Here is a 17,617-nt window from a genome sequence, read left to right as displayed (position 1 = left end):
AGGAAGTCCCACACCTTCCAAGAAACCTCCTCCAGGGAGGCCTCTGGGTTGACTCCAGGCCACAGGGAGCATTTTAGTCTTTCCCACCCATAGCACCAACTTCTCCAGCAGTCCAGACCCTGCCGAAGGAGATCCAAAGAGTTGGGGGGATTCCAACACACACTGCCTGGCAGGTGGCCTACTGCCACCATTCAAGCTGCAAGACTGGAGAAGGCCCTGGGAAATAGGGAGCAAAGGCTCTGGAACCCCAGGGAGGCTGAGAGGTGGGGTCTGCCCTAGGACCTTGGGCAGCCAGCAGGGCCCTGATGCACCCTCTCTTGGGTCACCTAGTGCTTGGGGACATTTATCAGGCCAGCACAGTCTGCCAGACAGGAAATGTCCTCTGGTTTCCTCTGCCCCCGCCCCCCCAGCCTGACACCCTGGCCCCAGCTAGGCTTGGGGAGGTGGGGAAAGGCAGGAACCCCCCCCCCAAGAATGGGCAGTACACTCCAAACTTCACTCCCTCCCCTCCCAGCATGTGACTTCTTCCTTTAACTGCCCCTGGCCTGAGGGGAGATGAAAGGTGAGACCCTAACTAGAAGAAGGATGTCAAAAAGGTCCCCTCCCCCATCAGCAGTGGGGGGTATTCAGGAGGGGTCTGATTAAGCCCACTCACTCCTGTGCCTCTCCCCACACTCATCACCCTCTCTGGACCCCTCCTGTGAGATGACACCACAGTGTCAGCCCTCAAAGGACAGACCCAGTGCCAAGAGCCCTCTTGTGTCCCCCCCACCCGCCCAGGGACAGCCCCCCACTTCAGGCACCCTGTGAGTCAGCTGCCGGTGAGCAGGGCACAGACTTCCTCCCTCCCAGGCCTCCCTGGGGACACTTGGGGCAGCAGGAGGCTCCCTCTGGCCAGCCAGGGTGGGGGCCCACATCCGGGCGGGCCCCCAGGGGCTCCAGGCCTGGCTCACGAGGAAGCCTGCATCCCAGCCCCCCCTTGCCGACCCCTGACAGGGTGGCGTGGGAGGAAAAATCTTCCAGCCATCTGCTCAGCTGCCGGGTTTCCGGCCTGGGCGGGGCCGGGGGATGCCAGAAGGACCTGCTCTCCTGGGGAAGTGCCCCTGACCCCTGCTCCGAGGAAGGACACTAGGCGAAGCAGCCCAGTGGTGGCCAGTGGGACCCCAGAGCCCTGACCAAGGAATGCTGCTCACCCAGGCATCCGAGCCCAAGTAAGCGGGTGTTCAGCTGTGGCTTTTGTGCATGCCCAGTCCCCAAGGGACCTCAGGCCCCTGGAAGCCATGGAGCTGGGGTGCAAGGCTCCTGGGTCCAATTAGGCCTGACTCAGCGAGTGACCCCAGCTGAGTCACTTCCCCTGGGCAGCCTGCCCGCCTCAGTTTCCTCAGGGAGGATGGGGAGCTGGGAACAGGGTCTGGCTGGGAACAAGCAACTTGCATTACCCCTCTGGACTCTTTGAGGCAGCTTCTCCTGTCTGCCAGATGGAAGCAGCTTCCTGCCCTGCCCAGAATGCGGAACATCCAGGGGGCCCCTAGAGACCATTCTTCCCAGGAAACCTGACAATTAAGTGCCAGCCCCCTCTTAGGCATTAATACGAGTAGCTCACGCGAATTGAGCACTGACTATGCCAGGCACTGTGCATGCCTCCTCTCAAAACCACCTTATTGTGTTGTCATTTGTACTTCCATGTCATAGATGACACCCACTCAGGGAGGTTAAGGGATAAGCTCAAGGTAACACAGCCATAGCAATTATACCCAACATTCTGTGCCAGGCTAATACACTTCCAATATGAGCTCATATACAGGCTCATATACCCTGGAGAGGCTGGGATTCTTGGCTCTCAATGGGCAAGTTAGGCCCAGGGAAGTCAGGTAACTTGCCCAGAGCCCTTACAGCTAGAAGCTGGCAGAGACCATATGTGGCTTCAAAGCCCATGACGTTACGAGGGAGAAGTGGGAACTTAACAGGAAAGGCCTCTCATTTAATAATAATAATACTAATTAAAGTGCCAGGCCCAGCACTAAGTGTTTTATGTGCCCTGTCTCTGACACTCAATGTGTGTGTAGGGGGTGAGGCCTAGGACTAGCAGGGAGAGGTCCCTCCAAGTGCCTTCAGCCCCGCCCCCTCGGAAAGGTTCCATCCAGGAGGTAGAGGGTGTCCTGGGCTGGCACAGGAGGACCCAGACATCCAAGGGGCCCCATGGGCTGAACTGCTGCAGGGCTACCCAGTGCCTGCTGGGCCCAGGCTACCACCAGAATTTGATGTGTATTAGAAAGTTCTCTCTATCAGAGAAGTGTCATGCCCAGGGTTCAGAAGAATAGCGGTGGGGGTGAGGGGACCAGGGAGGAAAACAAGCAGAACTAACATCCATGACAGGGTAACAACAATCTCATTACTATTCCTCCTCCTCCTGATCTCGCTGCTCAAACACTTGGTGAATTCACTCATTTATGGTTCCAACGACCCTAAGAAATGGTACTATTATCACACATTTGACATATGAGGAAACTAAGGCTGGGTGGATAAGCAAGGTCTCATAGCCAGAAAGCACCATGAGCTCATCCTGCCTGGCTCTTCAGAATTCTTCTCCCCAAGACACAGGAAGCCTCAGAGCCCAACATGCAGGAGGTAGGTGCTCAAGGTGCCACTGGTGAACGTTCCACAGCCAGTGACACTAACGATGGCAATGACAGAATCACCACCTCCATGTAAATAACCCTTTCTCTGCCAGGCAGCAGGTGCTTCTCACACTCTGGCTCATTAAGTCTCTACCACAAATCTGTTATTACCCCATTTAACATAATGGGAAACTGAGGTTTATGAGTGGCACTTGCCCCCACCCTCGGCTAGAAATAGACCCCAACAGCTGATACTGCAGTCCGGCCCCTTCGCAGCCTGCGGCCTCTGTGGCCCACAGGGACTCACACAAGTTCTAGGAATGTTCACCCTTTGGCTCAGAAGGATTTTCCCTCCCAGAGGGGGGGTGTGGGAAAAGGCTCAGAAAAAGTATATTAAAAACCCTTCCAACTTCCCCGATGGGCCCTGGCCTCTAATCCACTGACCCCAGCCCGCCCAGGCGGCCTCTGCCTGCTCTCCTTGCATTAGGCCTGTGTCTCTGGCCCCCACAGGCTCCCGGGAGCCACCAGAGCTGTTTCTGCTCTGGCAGCCAGGTCAGTGATGGGAAATCCAGACACAACTCTCGCCCACAACCCTGGAGACCCACACGCCCACTGCCCTGGCCGGGGCCCCAAGACTGGACTAACGGGGAGCCGGAATGAGCTAGGGGCCCCACCTGAGCCTGGCAGCTGGCTGGCGTCAGAGGATGCTCATCTCCCAGATGAGCAAGGGGATTACGGGTCAGATCTCAGCCCCTCCTGCCCCAAAGCTGGACCTTGGCCCTACAGACATCGCCTTGCCAGGTCCTCTGCTCTGAAGCTCTCGGCCTGAAGCCCCCAGCCAGAACCCCAATTTCACTTCCTCCCACTCAATCTGTCCTGGGCATGCCCCACCCTGGAGGCCCCCAGCTGCAGGCAATGACCTCCTCACCTACATCATCGTGGCCGCGGGAATGGGGAAGAGAAACAGGAGAATGAGGAAACTAATGAAATAAAGAAGTGGGACAGGCAGGCAGGCCCCCCCTCCCCAGTTCCTCAAATGCAGTCCCCATCATTCCAAAAGCCCCGGCGGCCAAGGAGGGGAGGGAAGGAGGGGATTTCTTCGCCAGGCATGAAAGACCTCTGAAATACCCTCCCAGGTCTGCTAACCTATAAATCCAATGCACTGCAGTCCAGTCCTCTTTTTTGGTGGGAGGATACCCTCGTAGCCCCAGCTCCTAGCTGTGAGGGTACCAGCCCAAAGAGACCTGGGCTCTGGGACCGCCTAACCCTTGCGAACCAAATTCTGTGGCATTGGGGCACTGACCCTGCCCATCCCTACAATGCAGGAAATGGGGAGAGGGACTTCCCAAATCCAGCGCTGTCCTCTTAGCCACATGGCCTGACCTGGGAGAGGGGGTAGGGAGCGGCGGCTGGAGGGGCTCTTCATTCTCACAACCTCAGTTTGATTACTTTCACTTTCAAGGTACCAAGTGGTGACCCCTGACCCTTCCTTACCGGGCACAAGTTGAGGGGAACTGCTGCCCTCCAGGTGCTGCTGGGCTACTTCAAGAGGTGGACTGGGGGTGTTAGCCATACCCTCTCTCAGCGCCTCCCCCACTGCCCCAACTCCCCCCATTACATCTCCAACACGTGTGTGGGTGGGGGTGTCGCCGGGTGTCGCAGGATCTGGAGAAGGGTCACACCAGAGCACCCCATCCGAGTTACCTGCAGGGCAACATTTTAGGCTGTGTGGGAGCGCGCAGACACTGGGCAGAACTAGACACGGGCCTCCTCTTCCCCCATTAAAGCCCTCTGAGCCCCACAGGAGGGAAAGGCGGGCTTACCTGAGAGAGAGGGGGTCCGGGCCGGGCCGGCCCATGGCGTCGCGCGCCTCCGGCCCCCCGAAATCCCGAGGGGGCGGGCGGGCCCCCGCCCCGGGCGCGTTCTCTCCTGCGCGCCGGCTGCTGGCTCGCGACTCGGTCGAGCGGGGCTCAAGCAGGAAACCCGGGCTCGGAAAATGGCCAGCGTCTCATCATTTCCGCCGCCAGCGCTTGACAGTTGCGGGAGGATGCGCCCCCGGGCCGCCGCCGGGGAAACTTTGCTGCTGCGGCCGCCGTCGCCACCGCGGGCCGCGATAGTCCGGGCAGGCGGCCGGGCGGAGGCGGTGCCCCGAGCCCATGCCGCCCCGCGCCGTTATGTAAAGAGGAACCGGCTGTCCTAGCGGAGCCTGGCGGGGGAGGACGGCCATGGGGGCGGGGCCACACGAGGCCACACCCTCTTCTACCACGAGCCACTCAGCCGGAGGGGCGGGGCTTTCGTGGCCCCGCCCAACAATCCTGCTCCTCCGCGGCTGACCAGGTCCTAGGGTCTCAAACGCGGACCCGAGGAGAGGCGGGGCTTTGCTAAACCACGCCCAGATTTCGCCCACCCGGTGTCTCTTCGTGCAGCCTAAAGAAGGGAATGAACGGCCGGAGAGGCGGGACAACTTTGGCCCCACCCACCTAGCGCTCGCAGACCACCAAGCGCCTCAACGCTGCCGGGGCGGGGCCAGATGTTGGAAAGGCGGGGCCTGAGGGCGGGGCCCGGCCGAGCCGCCTGGCCTCTAGGGGGCGCACCCCTGCCGACTCCCTCCTGCTGGGCCTTATCTGTGTGCGTCCGGCGGGTCCGTGCAATAGCGACAGCAGCTTTCATCATCACCCAGGGAAGGATCCCAACACCGCCCGGCCCCGAGTATCCACAACTCTGTTGAGTCGACCCGCCACGACCCCAGCGTCCCCATTCAGATTCCGTCCCCACCGTCAGTTCAGCTCTTTGCTTCAGCTCGTGCCCGTACAGGCCGGCTTCTATCCTATCTACCGATCACCCGTCACCCTACTCCAAGAGTGCGTCTTTCTCCAGGAAGCTCTCCCGGACCGCTGACTCCCATGCCCCGTGGGCCTCCCCACCCTGCTCTCCCCGGAATACTTTCATTTTCTCTATGACCTTACATGGGGTGAGATTGACAGTGAGATCCCCCCTAGTCTGAGATGGAGCATACGCTCAGCTAGCCCTTCCCCCAACACATGGGAGGGAGGAGAGAAGAAAAATGCCTCCTCTTCCTTTCCTCCCACACATGAAACAAGTCGCTCACGCCCCCAGCTTGCAGGGGCCACATCACCCCTTCCTTGACAGCCTACTCCCCCATTCCATTGCTTCTGTCTCTTAACTAGCCCTGGGTAAATGGCTGGACTTCTCCGCAACTCAGTTCCCTCATCTCTGAAATGGAAATGATAAAAGTACTCACTCCACTGGGTTCCTGCGAGGATTAAATGAGTTAATGCATTAAAGCAGTTAGCATGGGACTTGGCTGAAGAGAACACTGCTACATGAGTGTTTATGAAACAATCAAGCCTAGTCCTGCCCTTGGAGCTACAGAAAGGGGTTCCCCGGAAGGTGGGGATTTCCAGACTCCACCCAGAGGCGGGAAGAGGTGCTGGTCTGCTGCAGGATCCTTGGAGACCCATAACCTTGAAGGAACTGGCCATAACTATGTGCTCTCCAAAAATCTGTATTAAATACCTACTGTGTGCCAGGCACTGTTCTAGGTGCTGGAGACATAGCAGTAAACAAGAAAAACATCCCTGTCCTCATGGAGCTGACATTCTGGTGGGGGGACACAGGGTATAAATAAACAAATGGGATAATGTGTTACAAAGATGACAAAACATTTACAGGACGGAGAAAAGGCTTAGACTGGAGGCTCAGGGAGGACCTCTCTGAAGAGCTAACATTGGAGCTGAAACCACCCCTCTGCCCCACCCCACAGCAAGAAAGATCCAGGCATGATAAGGTTTGAAGGAAGGGCATTCCAGGCCAAAGGAACAGCAGTGCAAAGGTCCTGAGGTGGGAATAAGCTTGGTGTGTTCGAGGAAAATCAAGAAAGCAGTGGTGGGGTGGCCAGTTAGGTCAATTGGTTAGAGCATGGTGCTGGTAGCACCAAAGTTGCCAGTTCAATCCCTGCATGGGCCATTGTGAGCTGCGCCCTTCTTAAAACAACAACAACAACAACAACAAAAAAAAAAAAACGGCAGTGGTGATACCTAGACTGATAGACAGGAAGAGATGAAGTTGGAAAAGCTGTCTCATCAAATGGAAACTGAAAGGTCCCGGTGATAAGCTTGGGAATTCTCTAAGAGCAACAGGGAGCCATGGAGGGTTTTGAGCAGAAGGATCTGTTGAGCTTTGGATTCTTGAATTCTAGCTGGAAAGTCTGCAGTTGGCAACCCATTAGGAGGTGCCCCAGTGATGTTTACACCCCATCTGAGAATGTGGGACAATGGGTGGGGCAAGTATCAGGAAAGCCTAAACTGATCACCCTATATTATTATCGTTTTATTACACTTGGGGAGACCCAGGGCCGGAGAGAGCAGTTACTTGCCTGCAGTCAAAAAGCTGCCCAATGGTGCCAACAGAGCCGCCAGTTACACAGCAGTTGTCAAATGGTTGCTGAAATCTGCCAGCCACAGGCACTTTCCCTCTCACTGCCCAGACGGCAGTTCTGCTGACTTAAACGGAGAGTTGTGGTTCTTCCCCTTTTTAATCACCGTGCAAGCCTCCTCTCGCGCCAGATTTCTCTGAGGCCCAAAGTGGTTTTCTTTCTCACTTAATTTCTTCTCACCAGCATCCCCTTCAGGGCCCAGTTTCTGGTTTCAACGCTCTCCGCAATCGACACTTCTCACTTTTTGTTTTTGTTTTTCCTTAGAAAGGCAAAGGGTTTACAAGGAATCCCCTTCCATCGTCTTGCCTTGCCTTGCCCTAGATTTGACAGCATCGTGGCTCAGAGCACCAATTTCATCTTCTCCGAGGAGAGGCTGGCTCCTCCCACCCCGCAGGTCACTGGGGCCCCAAAAGAGAAAAAGGTTTGAATTCCCCGGAAACAAGCAAGGCGGTCTAAGCTGAGGAGGACCCACCACCTTTCCTTCCAATGGGTGAAAGCACCTGCTGCCTGCCAAGTTCCAGGGGCCAGACACTCTCGGGGTTAATAACAAAATAGTTAACAACAATATCAAGAAATACTTATTAATACCATTAATAGTAATGTTAACAATTGACAATAATCATAACAAAATGAAAGTTAAGTGGTACAAGATTAATCATAAATGGGTTGAAAAATATAATAATGGAGCAATAGTTAACAGGTCTAATGAATAATAATAGCTACAATTAACTATTACAGGATTAATAGCAAATATAAAATAGCAATAGGATATTAGTAGTAATAATAAATAACACTGTTAACAGGTCTAGGAATAATAGTAATAACAGAAGCTAAGGCTTACCGGATTAATACTAATATAGCAATAGGTTTGTAATAATATTAATAAATATAATATTATAATAATATAATCATAGTTAACAATAACAGCACTTAATAGTTACAGGATTAATAATAAATACAATAATAATAATAGGCTAGGACAGGATTAACAGTAACAGACAGGATTATAATAGTATAACAGTAACAGGACAGGATTATAATAACAGTATAATTATAACAGTTAACAGAGCTAGGCTTAATAATAATATGATTAATACTTTTTGAGGCTTGCTTGATGCCAAGGATTCCTCTAAAGCAGTGTTGACAAATGAGACTTTCTGTGATAACGGAAATGTTCTCTCATGTCCAATATGGCCACCACTAGCCATACAGGACTTCTGAGCTCTGGAAATGTGGCCAGTGTCACTAGGAACTGACTTCATAACTTTATTTAATGTTTAATTAATCAACTAAAATTTAAATAGCTACATGTGGCCAGTGGCTACTGTACTGGACAGCACAGTTCTGGACATTTTACATATGTTAACTCATTTAATTATCACGACAGCCCTGGGGTAGGTACCATTACTGTCCCCTTTTTATGATGAGGAAACTGAGGCACTGAAAAGTTAAGTCATTAGCCCTGGTCAGAGTCTCTCCCCACATCAAGGACAGGATGCCATTGTCTGAGGGGGCTCATAATTAAGAATGAAGGTTCTGGGGTCACCCAGACAGGTTTAGAATTGTGTTCAGCCTTCTCTTGGCTATGTGGTCACTTGGACTATTTGGGCCTCGGTTTCCTCATCTGTAAAATGGGGACAATTATAGGGCTGACCTCACTGTGTTGCAGGGGAGAATTTGATGAGAAACCTTACATTAAGGGCTTGGGAGTTTGGGTAGCACTTCTACATAACACATGCTCAATAAAGAATGTTGGCGTAATCTATAATCGGTGTGAGAGTAGTACATCCCTAAGGGCTGTGAAGAGTGGTGGCCACAGAGACTTGCCCCTGTGGATGACAGACCCTCACAACCACTTTACACATGAGGACACTGAGGCTTGAGAGTAAATACTGTAGCCAAGGTCACCTAGCCAGTGAGTGGAGGACTTGGTGTTCACATCTGTAAAAGTCCCTTCTGGAGACTGGGCCTCTCTCTGCTAGGAAGAAGGTCTGAGCCCCATTTGAGGAGGAGGCCTGAGAGCCTGGTCTGCCCCCTAGCTGGGCAATGGCTGGTGCAGTGGACGGAATGTTTATATCCCCCCATGATTCATGTTGAAATCCTACCCCCCAAGGTGATGGTGTTAGGAAGTAAGGCCTTTGGGAGGTGATGTGGTCATGAGGGCACAGTCCTAATGCATTAGTGCCCTTATTAGAGACCCCAGGGAGATCCCTATCTGCTTCTGCCATGTGAGGTTACAGCTGAAAGGCACCATTTATGAACCAGAGAGCCGACTCTCACCAGTCACTGAATCTGCCAGCAGCTTGATCTTGGGCTTCCAGCCTCCAGAACTGTGAGAAATACATTTCTGTTGTTTAGAATAGCTTTGGAACTGAGTAATGGGTGGCGGCTGGAAGAGTTTTGGTGTGCATGCTAGAAAAAGCCTACATCGCTGTGAACCAACCATTCAGGGCAATTCTGGTGAGGACCCCGAAAGTAAAGAAGAAGGCTGCAGAAGAAAGATGTCCACAGCAACAGAAGAATGACCCAGAGGCATTTTGGAGATCATTAGGGCTTCCTCCCATTACAGGCCCAAAGTGCAAGGGCCTAGATTACAGAAAGATTTCAAAGGAGGGGCCCTCGTTGCTGGGCTTCTCTCCAGTACACCAGTCAACCACTTCAGGAGCGGCTCCAATGGGCCCTATTGGCTTGTGCTGCAGCCAGCAAAGCTGTGTGTGGCGGGTGGCTGCCTCCATCTAGATTGTGGAGGAGCTGCCAGCAGCACTACCCAGGCTGAGGGCCACCTCGAGGGTGGGGCCACCGCGGTGAGCCCCCAGCAGTCATGTGGGTGGCGCTGCCATCATGAATCCAGGCTGGTAGAGCCACCTGCTTACGGTTCTGTAATTCCTGCCCAGGGAGCCTGCAGCCAGGGCTGCACCCAGGAAAGCCATGAACGGACACAGAGCCTTGGGGGCCCCACCCCTGCCCAGCAAAGTTTTGGGGGCAGGAACACCCTCCCGGTGTGGCCAGAGGCAGGACCCCTCCCCAGCCCAGTGTGTCCACAAGGTGGGACCACAGCCCCAACGGGCCTGGAGAGCAGAACATCTAGCCAAAGAGGAGTATTCTAGAGACTCAAGGATTTGGACTTCTCTTGGGACCTGTCACTCCTTTCTTCTTTTCTTTCTCCCTTTTGGAGTAGGAGTGTCTATCTTACGCCTGCCCACCATTGTATTTTTGGAAGCACATAACATATTTGATTTTACAGCAGGAGAGGAATTTGCCTCAGAATGAATGGTTGTACCTTGAATCTCAAGATTGCTTTAGATGAGACTTTGAACTTTTAAGCCACTAAGCTAGGGTGTAATTTATCACATTGCACATAAGTAATACTGAGCACACGGCAGCTCGGGGAGTGCCCAACCAACCCTTTCCCCACCCTTCAGGGTCCAACAGCGGCTGGAAGGTCCAGGAAAGAGCATCAGAAAACAATTCTGTAACTGGGCCCTTCCGCCTTCCACCTGGGCTGTCAGAACTCTCCAGTCTGGATTCCCGGTCTTGGGGGCGTCTAATCTGCTCAGCGCAGGTTCCTGACGCCATCTAGGCCCACGGGGCTTCCCTCCCACAGCTTAAGTCCCTTTTCTGCCCCCCCAGTGCTTTTGACTCTAGCATTGCCCCAAGTCCTTGCCTAAGAAAATAATGAACAGTTTTTATAATCTGGACCCATTTCCAGAAGTGTGCACCAAGCCGAGACCATCACAGGGAATATTATATCCTCCCACACTCCTGTCCACTGGGAGGGGTTTGCTATGAATTCCTCCAGTTTTCAGATGAAGAATCTGAGGCACAAGGCAGTGAAGTGATGTGTCCAAAGTCACACAACAGGTAAGTGACTGAAGCAGCTGGTATGGACCCAAGGCCTGACTGCAGCGCTCCTCCTCTTAACTGCCTACTATGCCCAAAGAATAGTGATGATGACAGTAACAACAGAATTGAGCATTATTAGAGCATTATGTGCCAGGTAGTACTTTGAGGGCTTTAGACGGATTAACGATTTAATCTTGTGAACAACGGTATGAAGAAGAGAATGTGATTTCCCTCCATTTGACAGAGGAGGAAACTGAGGTACAGAGAGGCGAAGAAATGTTACAAGGCTGGTAAGCGTCCACGCAGGGATTTACACTCAGGCTCCAAAATCCTGACCTTGGCCCCGAGGCCGAGCACCCTACCCACCCACCCCCAGGGAATCTGGTTTCTGAGGGGAAGTGACTCAGTGGCTTGAGGCCCCGCAGATAATTATTCGCTTTCAATCCCGGTAATTAAAGGCCCTAATGGTTCCGCAGAGGACCGGCAACCTACTTACTCGGGCAGTCCCCACCCCTGCCGGGGATCAGCGTGGGACGCTGAGCGAGCTTTCCAGGTGTGCGCTTGGCCAGAGTCCCAGGCTGCAGACCCTGCGGGCTGCAGTCGGTGTACGCGGAGCTCTGGCGCCCCCTGGTGGCCTCCGGTGGTGGAGGGCCGGGGAACGGCTTCCTGGGCGGCCTCATCCCCTCCAGCCTCTTCCCAGACCTCACTTCTGTGTTTTCCCCAACCTTTCCGGAAGCTTCGCAGGCTCCAGGGCTGACGCCTCCCATCCACCGTCAAATGGCTACCAAGGCTGAGAACACGGATTTGGGGCATGGTTTAATACCTGCCTTCTTTCTTTAGTGTTGGCTGTGTTACCAGGGGCAAGTGACTTGAGCTCTCTGAGCATCAGTTTCCTCATCTGTAAAATGGGGATAAGAGATGAGCATACCTCAAAGGATTGTAGTGAAAATTAAGTAAAATAATTCATTTAAGTACTCAATAAATTCTATTATTAATATTATTATTATTAATTTCCAAGGCACAAGTCTAATTATATGCCATGCCTCTCCCAGCTCTAAACTGTCCATGGCTCCCATTATCTTACGAATAAAATTCAGACACCTCATCCTGACATCTCAAGCCCTTTCAAGGTCTCAACCCTAATGATCTCATCTCATGACAATATCCACCCAAACACCCTACACTCTGGCCACACCAGTCTTCTTTCTGTCCCCCCACCCCCACCCCGTTTCATGTTTCCAGACTTTTGCTCATTACTCATTGGTTATCACCCTCCACTCCTATTCACCTCCCCACACAGGACTGAGCTCCTGGAGGGTCAGGCTGGTGTTTTGCTCACCTTTGAATCTCTTGCACACAGCACAAATCTGGCACATATTAGGTGCTCAAAATATTGCTTTGAGACAAAATGAACTTAGTGATTATTGGTGGATCGTGACTCGGAAACACAGGCTTATGATGGGATCCTTGATTCTATCTCCTTCCTGCTGTCTGACTTCTCTAACCCTCAATTTCCTCATCTGCAAAATGGGGATGAGGATAGTAACTGCCTCACAAAGTATTTGTGAAGATTAAATGAAATTGTGTGCAAATGAAATAATAATAAATGAAATAAAATGAAATAAATGAAATAAAAATAAATGAAATCGTGCACTTAGCACAGGCCGCTCAATAGATGATGTTGATTATTATTAGCTAAACCTGTTCTCAGGTCCTTCCCGTACCCTGAGGAGTAGATGACTGAGAATCGCTTAATACTCCCCTCCCCATCTGTATTAAAAGAAACACCAAAATGTTAGCCTAAAGTAGAGAGCCAAAAGGATTGAAAACAGGTACTCAGTTACTTATCTACAAATGTTCATTCGTAGTAGCAGTTCACAGTAGGCAAAAAGGTGGCAACAACTCAAATGTTCATCAATGGATGATGATGGATACACAAAATGTGGTCTCTTCTCAACCATAAAAACTAATGGAAAACAGGCTACATAACAAGGAGTGATACATAGAAAGGAATGGTGCGTGCTACAACGAACCTCGAAACATACTAAGTGAAAGAAGCCAGACACAGAAGGTCCGTGTTCTATGATTCCATTTACATGAAATGTCCAGAATAGGTAAATCCATAGACAAGAAGCGGATCAGTAGTTGCCCAGGCTGGGAAGAGGAGGGAATGGAGAGTGACTGCTAATGGGTGTGGAGTTTTCTTCTGGGCCCATGAAAGCGTTTTGGATCTATATCGAGGTAGTGGTTGCACAACATCGTGACTGTGCTACGTGCCACTGTACTGTACTTTAAAATGGTTAATTTTACATTATGTGAATTTCACCTCAATAAAAAAGTTGGAGGAAAAAAACCTTGTTAGCTGAAGGAGCCAGGATTTGGAGGCGGTCTGGGATACGCCCTCACTATGCTTCCAGTCCACTCCAGGCTGATCTTAAATAAACAGATGTTGACAACTTAGCAAGGGCCTTGAAGCTCAGTGACTTCTTCCAACAACACTATATCTCCATTTTCCAGATGAGGAAACTGAGAGGTAAAGTGACTTGCCCAAGGTCACACAGCTACTCAGATTCCAAGTCAGGATTTGAACCCAGGTCTGGCACTCAAACTTTTTCATTTTTAATCAATATTTTTTTATTTTTTTAATTGAAGTTTATTGGGGTGACAATCGTTAGTAAAGTTACATAGATTTCAGGTGTACAGTTCTGTAATACGTTATCTATATCTCACATTGTGTGTTCACCACCCAGAGTCAATTCTCTTTCCATCACCATCTATTATTGATCAATATTTTTAATTAAAAATTTTAAATTAGAAATTTTCCACAAGGACCCTATATTTTCATTTTCTTAAACCCCAAACACCACATTTCCTAGACACTGACTTTGCTTTTTTTGTTTTTTTGGTTTTTTTTAATTTTCTATTAGTCAAACAAAGACGTTTGAACTGCCAAACTTGTGAGCAGGAGAGGGTGGTAACACCGGACAGTTACTGAGTACTTACTATGTGCCGGTGCTGTCCTGAGGGCTTTATATTATTACCCAGAGGGACAGTAGGGGTAGACTCACATTCCAGACTGCCTGGATTCCAATCCACTTGCTTGCTGCAAGCCATTTCATTGCGGCTTCTTTACCTGTATAACGGGAGTGGCAAAATCGTTCCCAGTTCTCAGCGTTGTCATGAGAAACAAAACAACGCAGCACAGGCTCAGTAAATGTTAGCTATTCTTGAAATCCCTTGTAACATCTTATGAGATGGGGACTGTTATTTCTTCAGTTTTACAGATACGGAAATCAAGGCACAGAGAGGCCAAGTGACTTGAAGGAGGTTACACAGCTTGAAAATAGCAGAGTGGGGACTGGAACCCACAGGTGCACATTACGTCCATTAATCTCCAGCTCAAAGCACGGTTACTACCAGTTGCTTTAGCGTCTGAGGCTTCAGAGGCCAAAGCAAGATCTCCCCTGCCATCTGCTATCCTGGGTGTGGCTCAAGAATGAAGGCTGCCAGCTCTATCTCCCTTCAGGTCTATATAGCAGGAGGAAAAACGTACACCAAAGGCAGCCATTCTGGACTTCTGGGTTGGACCTCCACTTCTGCCTCTTCCTGTGAGGCCATGGGCACGTTACTCTTTCCGAGCCTTGGTTTGAGGATTCGATAGAAGGGTTTGTATAAAAGGAACTTGGCCCTGGGCTGATATGCAATGCATCTTGGTTATTGATAAGGAGCAGGTGAAACTCAAGGTTTCACTTGCTCCTTGGGAGGAAGTATTCAGGAACTCGGTGGTCGGCAGAAGAAGAGAAAAGAGACGGCTTGGGAAGCGGGGAGAAGAGAGGCTCCGTAAATAATAGAGAGGATGAGGAGGAGAGGACTCAGCAATGCCCCCTTTTAGGGCAGAGCTCTCAAACCCTCCATTTGACGCTATGCAATGAGCTGGCAAGACCTTGCAAGACGCCTTCAGCAAAAGTCCCACACAGGACCCAGGCCTCAGGCTGGTGGTGCACAGGTCCCCGTTTCTCCCCCACTCTTCCCAGAGGAGGAGGCCCCTTTGAGGTCCAGGGACTCTGGCCTTTCCTATCACTTCCCCTCTCCCAGTCTGTGGCCTGGGCCAGGTATTTGTGGTGGAGGACAATTTCAGTTCCTTCTTGGGGCTGGCTGGGCCTGGCCACTTCTGGGGTGGGGCAACCACTGTGGAAGGAAACTCTGCCTCATACCCCAGCTGGGACCACTATCTTCCCTGCTGGTGGCTGCACAAAGTGGGGGATCAGTAGAAAGGGCTGGGAGGCTGAAATCTGGATGCCAGATGGCAGGTCCTGCAGGCCCCTACCTGGGAGGAGATGGCTCAAGCCTGGAGTCACTCAGTGCCTTCTATATGCCAGGTGCTGTGCCAGGCGCTGGAGACGCAACAGTGAGCAAAGCAGGCGAAACTCCCTGCCCTCATGGACCTACCCTCTAGCCTGGGGTGGTGGGGGGTGTCACAGGTTAGGCAGAGTCATCAAACCCAGATACGATACCTATGATTGGCTTGCCCTGGGTTTTCTCCTACTTCGTTGTCTGTACCTTCCCATCTCCTTGGTGGGTCCTCCTCATCCCACCAACCTTCTGAGTAAAGCTCACAAGCCTCCTTGATCTCACCTCTCTTCTCCTTTTGCTCTCTCTGCTCCAGCCACACTGGCCTCCTTGACATGTTTCTTGCCTCTGAGCCTTTCCATTTGTTGTTCCCTCTGCCAGGAATGCTGTTCCCTCTGGATATCTGCATGGCTTGTGCCCTTATTTCCTTCAGGTCTTTACTCAAAAGCTACCTCCTGTAGGCCTCACCTAGTTAAAAGGGCAACTCACTATCCTCATTCACAATTCATGTGCTCTTCCCTTGCTTTTATTTTTCTCCTTGACTCCTAACGTCATGTAATGTACTGTATGAATGTTGCTTTCTTATTTTTTTCCTCTGGTAAGGGAGGACAGGAACACTTGCCTGTCATTAAAAAAAAATAATTCATTGAGGTGAAATTCACATGACATAAAATCGACCATTTTAAAGTGAATTCACAATGTTGTGCAACCACCACCTCTATCTAGTTCCAAAACATTTTCATCACCCAAAAGTAAAGCCCCTTACCTGTTAAGCCATCACTTCCCACTCTCCTCTCCCCCTAGTACCAGGCAACCATTGATCGTCTGCTTTCTGTCCCTGTGGATTTATCTATTCTGGACATTTCATAACGATGGAATCATGCAATGTGTGGCCCTTTGTGTCTTGCTTCTTTCACTTAGCATAACGTATTCGAGACTCAACCACATTGTAGCGTGTGTCAGTACTTCATTCCTTTTTATGATGAGTAAATATTCCATTGTAGGGATGGAGTATGTGCTTTGAGCTGGAGATTAATGGACTGGCACCTGTGGGTTCCAGTCCCCACTCTGCTACTTACATTGTAGGGATGGACCATGTTTAATTTACCCATTCCTCCCTTGGTGGAGATCTGGGATGTCTTCACCTTTTGGATAGTGTAAATAGTGCTGCTATAAACATGCATGTATGTACTTATCTGTCTTTTTAACTTGTATCCTGGTGTCTGGGATACAGTTAGTGCTCACTAAATATTGGTTGAAAGAATGACTGATTGGAGGAAACAAAGGCATTAGATTCATCAGGGTGGGGCTGGGGGTCATATGCCTTCCTGGAAAAGGTGACCGCTGAGTGAGAGCTTGAAGGATGAGTCCTGGAAGGGACCGGCATGTGTAAAGATTCAGGGTGTGGTGCATTCTAGGAACAGAGGGAAGCCAGGTGGCCAAAGCGGAGGGAGTGGGGGTAAGAAAACGTGTGTGAAGAGACTGGAGGGGTGGGCAGAGGCCAAGACAAGTAAGGCCTTGCCACTCACAGAGAGAACCTGGACTTACTCCTGAGGTGATGGCAAGCCATGGAAAGCCTTCGAGCAAGAGAGTGCATGACTTGATTTGACTCAAGTTTTATTAAGTGGAGAATGGATTCAGGGGGTGCAGGGTCCAGAGTGCCAGAAGGGAGACCTGAGAGGTTATGGCAGCCAACCTGACAAGAGATGACAGTGGCCTGGGATGGGGAAGTGGTGGCAGAGATAGAGAAGTGACAAACTCAAGACATGGTTTGGAAGTAAAATCGTCAAGACTTGGTAACGGTAGCCACAACACAGTTCTGGTTTTGAAATTCTGCTTTCCAGTCCTTCTGAATCACTGTCCCAGTTCCTGTCTTCTACATTTCCAGCGACAAAATGCTGACTGTGCATCGCCAAAAGGGGCAAACAACTTAATGTCTGTCCATCAGGGGACGAAAGGACAGACAAAATGTGGTCCATCCGTAAAACCGGATATTCCTCAGCCACACAGGAATGAGATACTGACGCATGCCGTAACATGGATGAAGCTGGGAAGCGTGATGCTGAGTGAAAGAAACCAGTCACAAAAGGCCACATATTGTGTGATTCCAGTTATATGAGCTGTCCAGAATAGGTAGATTCACTCAGACAGGAAGTAGATTAGCAGTGCTGGGGGTTGAGGGCAGGGGCCAATGGGGAGTAATCACTACTGGGTGTAGGGTTTTACTTTGGAGTGATACAAATGTTCTGGAACCAGATAGAAGGGGTAGGTTCACAACATTGTGAATGTACTAACCATTGATGAATTGTTCCCTTTATTTATATTTTTTGCTGGTGATTTTTTAAAATTT

At 50.8% G+C, this 17,617-nt stretch overlaps 1 protein-coding gene across 8 annotated transcripts in view; it reads right to left on the bottom strand.

Moving 5' to 3' along the window:
• SH2B3 (SH2B adaptor protein 3) overlaps window positions 1-4,576 on the bottom strand; it is a 38,738-nt gene extending 34,162 nt beyond the window's left edge. For 5 of the 8 annotated variants that reach the window (XM_081036460.1, XM_081036463.1, XM_081036461.1 and 2 more), the window contains exon 1: window positions 4,442-4,576. The gene's annotated coding sequence lies outside the window, so the exon portion shown is untranslated. The remainder of the gene's footprint in view (window positions 1-4,441) is intronic. The other 3 variants (XM_081036464.1, XM_081036466.1, XM_081036467.1) reach the window with 1 other exon arrangement.
• Between the last annotated feature and the right edge of the window lie 13,041 nt (window positions 4,577-17,617).

This window comes from Rhinolophus hipposideros (assembly GCF_964194185.1).
Source record: "Rhinolophus hipposideros genome assembly, chromosome: 24".
Taxonomy (NCBI): domain Eukaryota; kingdom Metazoa; phylum Chordata; class Mammalia; order Chiroptera; family Rhinolophidae; genus Rhinolophus; species Rhinolophus hipposideros.
Note: the sequence above shows the minus strand (reverse complement) of the source record. Positions and strands in the feature narration are given on the sequence as shown.